The following is a 5,780-nucleotide window of genomic DNA, read 5'->3' as shown; positions in this document are numbered from 1 at the left end:
GTTGTTTGGCAGGCCTGGGCTGGATTCAAACCCGCCACCTTAGGTGTATGTGGCTGGCGCCTTAGCCACCTGAGCCACAGGCGCCGAGCCATCATCACATCCATTTTTTAAAACTCATTTTTACAGTGCACTTGTATGTTTAAAATGGTGAATCAGGTAAGCTACTCTTGTGAATGTGTGATTTATAGTTAAACTCATAAGCAGTAATCTTAACTCAAAAAATATATTGCATTTTCCCAATTTCAGCAGAGTGTTTAGAATATGCATACTGAAATTAAATGGTGGTTTTTTATTTTACTCAAGTCCTTTACAAGAGCCATTCACAAGTTTCTTCAGATAGTTACTAAGTGCAAAAGGACAGATCAGGAGTGTGTGTTTCCCTTTCCACCTTCCATTGGCTTCAGCAGACCTATATATCCATTTTCTGCATGGATTTATCAGCTGAAAAGTTAATAACAAAAAATAACAGGTAACATAGAATTCATCTTCACAATAACTTCTCTAAGGAACACACTTTCTGGGTTTTTTTTTGAGACAGAGTCATTTTGTTGCCCTTGGTAGAGTGCTGTAGCATCACAGCTCACAGCAACCTCAAACTTCTAGGCTCAGGCAGTTCTTTTGTCTCAGCCTCTCAAGTAGCTGGGACAACAGGTGCCCACCACAACACCCAGCTGTTTTTACAGATGGGGTCTCCCTCTTGTTCAGGCTGGTCTCAAACCTGTAAGCTCAGGCAATCCACCTGCCTTGGCCTCCCAAAGTGCTAGGATTATGTGCGTGAGCCACCACAGCCAGCCTAAGAAACATGTTATTTATAAACTTCTCCTCAAAGAGGGAGAGTGGATTCAAAGCCAGCCTAGCAGTAAAGATCTTAAGAAATCATAATAATCTAGTGAAAATATTATTTATGTTTGGCTAAACATGAGCCATGCACATGGTTGGATAGAAAGTGAAAAGTTATTGGGCAGTGCCTGTGGCTCAAAGGAGTAGGGCACTGGCCCCATATACTGGAGGTGATGGGTTCAAACCCAGCCCTGGCCAAAAACTGCAAAAAAAAAAAAAAGAAAGAAAGAAAGAAAGGGCAGCTGGGTGTGGTGGCAGGTGCCTGTAATCCCAGCTACTTGGAAGGCTGAGGCAGGAAGATCATTTGAGCCCCAAAATTTGAAGTTTCAGCGAATGATGGTGGTGGCATTGCACTCCAACCTGGATGACAGGAGACTCTATCTCAAAAATTGGCGGGACTTATTTGCATTTTTCAATTATTTAAAGGGGAGCATCTGATCTCAATAATTGCCATTTTTTTAAAAAAAATTCTATTTCAACCTTTTCTTGTGTGAAATGGCCATAATAAAACACACTGACCTATCTCACTAGTTTTAGGACTCAAATCTGGATAGTCTCCCATTTGTCTGAACTGAGTGATAGTACTTGAAATAGATGAAGTAAATAAAAGTAGATGAAGTATGACATGTGAGGAATTTTTGTTAAAGAACTTCATCTTGAGGCCAGGCAAGGTGGCTCATGCTTATAATCCTAGCATTCTGGGAAGCTGAGGCTGGAGGATCCCTTGCGCTCAAGAGTTCAAGACCAGCCTGAGCAAGAGTAAGACCGTGTCTCTACTAAAACTAGAAAAATAGCTGGGCATTGTGGTGGGTGCCTGTCATCTCAGGTACTCAGGGGGCAGGAGGAGTTTGAGCTTGCTATGAGCTAGGCTGAGGCCTTGACATTCCAGCCTGGGCAACAGAGTGAGACTTTTTTTTTTTTTTGCAGACAAGAAGCTTCATTTTGGAAAAAAAATGTACATTAGATGACTTTAAATGATTTGGGTGAATTCTTTATTTATGGACTGCATATAGAAAGCATATGCTAATTTGTCCTATAAAATCATTTATGTTTTCCATAAATACATATTGAGAACATAAGAAACTAAACTGACTTTAGAATTAAACCTAATAATGGATAGCAAGATTTTGGCTTAAGTGTAAAAGTATTAATATTTACCCCAGACATTCCCATCTTCATGCTTATAATCTTATTTTTTTTTTGAGACAGAGCCTCAAGCTATCCCCCTGGGTAGAGTGCTGTGGCATCAAGAGAACTGCCTGAGCTCCAACTCCTGGGCTCAAGCGAGTCTCCTGCCTCAGCCTCCCAAGTAGATGGGACCACAGGCACCCACCACAATGCCTGGCTATTTTTTGGTTGCAGCCATCATTGTTGTTTGGCAGGCCCGGGCTGGATTCAAACCCGCCACCTTAGGTGTATGTGGCTGGCGCTTTAGCCACTTGAGCTACAGGCGCCGAGCCCATGCTTATAATCTTGAGGGGGAAAATCCTTCAATTTAGCAAGATGAAAAATTGTCTTTCAAAACAGATAACCCAAGAAATCAGTTTCTTTTAATTGTATACTTCTGTTCAAACTTTTTAAAATTTTTATAGAATTTTTTAAAGACAGTGCCTCACTTGGTTGCCAGGCTGGAGTGCAATGGAATGAAGATAGCTCACTGCAACCTCAAATTCCTGGGCTCACATGATCCTCCTGCCTCACCTTCCTGAGTAGCCAAGGCCATAGGCATGCACCATCTCCACCTGGCTTATTTTTAATTTCAAACTTTTTTCTTTAAAAAAGACAGTCATCCTGGGCGGTGCCTGTGGCTCAAAGGGGTAGGGTGCTGACCCCATATGCTGGAGCTGGTGGGTTCAAGCCCAGCCCTGGCCAAAACAAACAAAAAAAAACTACAAAAAAAAAAAAGTGATCTTCTAAAAACACTTTTTAATTCACTATATGTGGTGCTAATGAACTTGGATAGCTACCAACAAATATTATATTTATAAGTGAACACTTTAAAAATCCCAACTAAGGTTGCTACATTTTACAGGGTTGTGAAGAATTTTGTCCTTATTTACTGCAGTGGTGGCTCCAAGCCAGTGTACTTGCATCATTAGTTTTTAGTAATCTCTCATGAATAAGCAGAAAGTACAGCATTCACCAGTTACTGAAAATGTTTTGGAAAGTTTCTAGATTTTTACTTTTCTTTTTCACTGTGGTTGATATATAATTTTAGTTAGAATTATTATAATTGATTGTTTTTATAAGATGTATACTTGCATTTACTTTTAGGTGGTTTTGTTTTCCTCAATCATTTTTATCTAGAATAGCTATGGAATTAAATAAGTAGAATTTGCATTAGAAAATGGAATCCAGCAATTAATTGGTCTCAATCTGATTATATCTGTTACACAGCCAAATTCTATTACAGTACTTTCTAAGGTAATCCATATTTTTGTATTATTGTAGAAACAAGCAGGAATCAGATGACTTAGAAGTCACAAAATACTTTTAATAAAATAGTATTTAAACAATTTGAACTTATATACAAAACATTTAGTGAATATAAGTAGATTCTGATTCAAGTCACATCCATTTGACATTAAAAGGATCATTAGGGCCTTAATACTATATTAATTTTCATTTAAATTTGCCATGGTATAAATGCTGTTTTTAACGAGCATTTATTATTAGCTAGGACTCAGATTCTCTTTGAACCACGAATTTTATAAGGCGGGGGGGGGGGTTCTTCATCAATTTTTTCAGCATTTTCTCCCTTTTAAGAGTCAAGTATTATTCACTTTGCTTCTTATAAACCCAAAGAATATGAAAATTCTCCTCTAATTTAATGTAGCACAATTGACTTAACATTTTTTCAGTGCACTTTATAGGATATAAAAATAGTACCTGGTAACATTTAAATAAAGGTAGCAGAAAACAAAAGAACTTTCAAATAGAAATTATGTTCTCTGCCACCTCCTCCACCTCAAAGAATAATAAGCATGTGGCACAAATGGAGTTCTTCAGAAAAGCTATCTGCATAATTTTCTTTCAAGGTAATGTACTTGACAGCATGAAGTTTGTGATGATCTTAATTGGTCAACTATTTAGTACAGTCTTAGAAACCCTCTGATTTATTTCTAAGAGATTATTTTACCAGTATATGTGTAAGTAGGCTTGCTAAAGGTTTTTAAGGGATATAGATTGTGAGAAGACACCAGTCTAAACTGGCTTCTATATGCAATCCAGTGTAATTTCATGCATAAAGTTCTAGCTTCATGTTGCCTTATTTTTTATAGTTAAGAATTTTTTAGGAGTTTACGGCAGACTTTAAAAAATAATTGTTAGGCTTTAGAATCCCACTGTTTGAAAAGATCCTTTTAATGTTGACTTTATTGACATATGTAAAGTCTACTCTCTGATTTCATCTAATACTATATCAGGGTTGGACTTTTCTGCCTGCTGTTTCTGTATTTTATAAAGTCCTCACTTAAGGTTTAGAATCCTTTAGGTTCAAATTCCTATGACATTCCTTTATTGTGTAACATGAAGTTTCTTATTACACAGAATTCAAAATTCCAGCCCATGGTACATTTTATGTTACAATTTTGAAAAGATTTTTTCTAATGATCCTTATTTTGTTACAAAAACTTATTAAAAGGAAGCTACATAAAATGTAGGTGTACTGATTAAATTTGACTCAACATATGTTAGGCATAATGCATTCCAAACACTGATAACAGGGACAGGCTCCCTCCAAGAGCTCAACCTAGGTAGCAGTGACAACAGGAACTGGCAAAAAGCCACGGGTAATGCAGCAAAATGAGTGCCACACAGGGAACATAAAGTGAGAGCAGTTTGTCTGGTGTGGGAAAGGTGATGATCTGAATATAGTAGTTGTTTGAAAGCATTTAGTCTCTATATAAACAGTATATTCATTATGATTTGTGATTAGGTGCAGAAAAAAGCCTGCATAATGTTACATATTTATAGTAGTTCTTTGTCTGTAAAAATGTTAAGTGGATGAGCTATTATAAAAGTGAAAGTTTCATTTTGTTTTTCTCATTAAAATTAGTACTATATTACTGTAGATCAGATGCTAATATTAAGAAATACTTCATATAAAAAGTTTAAAGCTGAATTAATTTTTCTATGAATATTATGTTGGCTCATGTTTATCTACATCTTTTTAAAGAAACATGGGCAAATTATGTCCATTTCCTAAAACTATAAAATCACACTAATGGAACTACTGGATTAGTTACTACCAAAAGTTCTTCTCTGCAGATTGGGTACTGGACAAACTTTACAATGAAGGCCTAAAGGATTCTTCCTTCAGCAAGAGAAATACAAATTCATAGAGCGTTCAACTAATTCAACTGAGACAGCAGTTCTGAATTTGATGCCGTCTATAAATCTGACAAATGCATACTGTTTTCATCTCTTGCTATACTCATTAGTTGTCTTTTTTGCATTATGTTAACATATGAATTGTTAATGTTTATGATTTTCTAAATAAGCAATCTTGATGTGAAAATGCTTATTCAGATGGTACTACTAAAGGTGTTTCAAAACTTCTGTGTTTGCAAAGGCACTGATTTCATTCTGCTAACATTAACACTTTTTTCTTAAGCATCATCCATTGATAATTAGGTTCTACAAAAGACTTTATTTTCTAAATATCAGGACCAATTTAAAAGTTGATAGTACCGAGCGGCGCCTGTGGCTCAGAGGGCAGGGCGCTGGCCCCATATACCAAGGGTGGCAGGTTCAAACCTGGCCCTGGCCAAACTGTAAACAAACAAACAAACAAAATAGCCGAGAGTTGGGGCGGGCGCCTGTAGTCCCAGCTACTCTGGAGGCTGAGACAAGAGAATTGCCTAAGCCCAGGAGTTGGAGGTTGCTGTGAGCTATGATGCCACGGCACCCTACCAAGGGCAACAAAGTGAGACTCTGTC

At 37.2% G+C, this 5,780-nt stretch overlaps 1 protein-coding gene across 1 annotated transcript in view; it reads right to left on the bottom strand.

Moving 5' to 3' along the window:
* The window catches only part of ZBTB25 (zinc finger and BTB domain containing 25), a 35,003-nt gene that overhangs the window by 7,103 nt on the left and 22,120 nt on the right, over positions 1-5,780 (bottom strand). The gene's annotated exons all lie outside the window — the stretch shown is intronic.

The sequence above is a fragment of the Otolemur garnettii genome, unplaced genomic scaffold (assembly GCF_000181295.1).
Source record: "Otolemur garnettii isolate 467f Iridium unplaced genomic scaffold, OtoGar3 scaffold00115, whole genome shotgun sequence".
Lineage (NCBI taxonomy): Eukaryota > Metazoa > Chordata > Mammalia > Primates > Galagidae > Otolemur > Otolemur garnettii.
The sequence above is the reverse complement of the archived record's forward strand: the minus strand, read 5'-3'. Positions and strand labels throughout refer to the sequence as shown.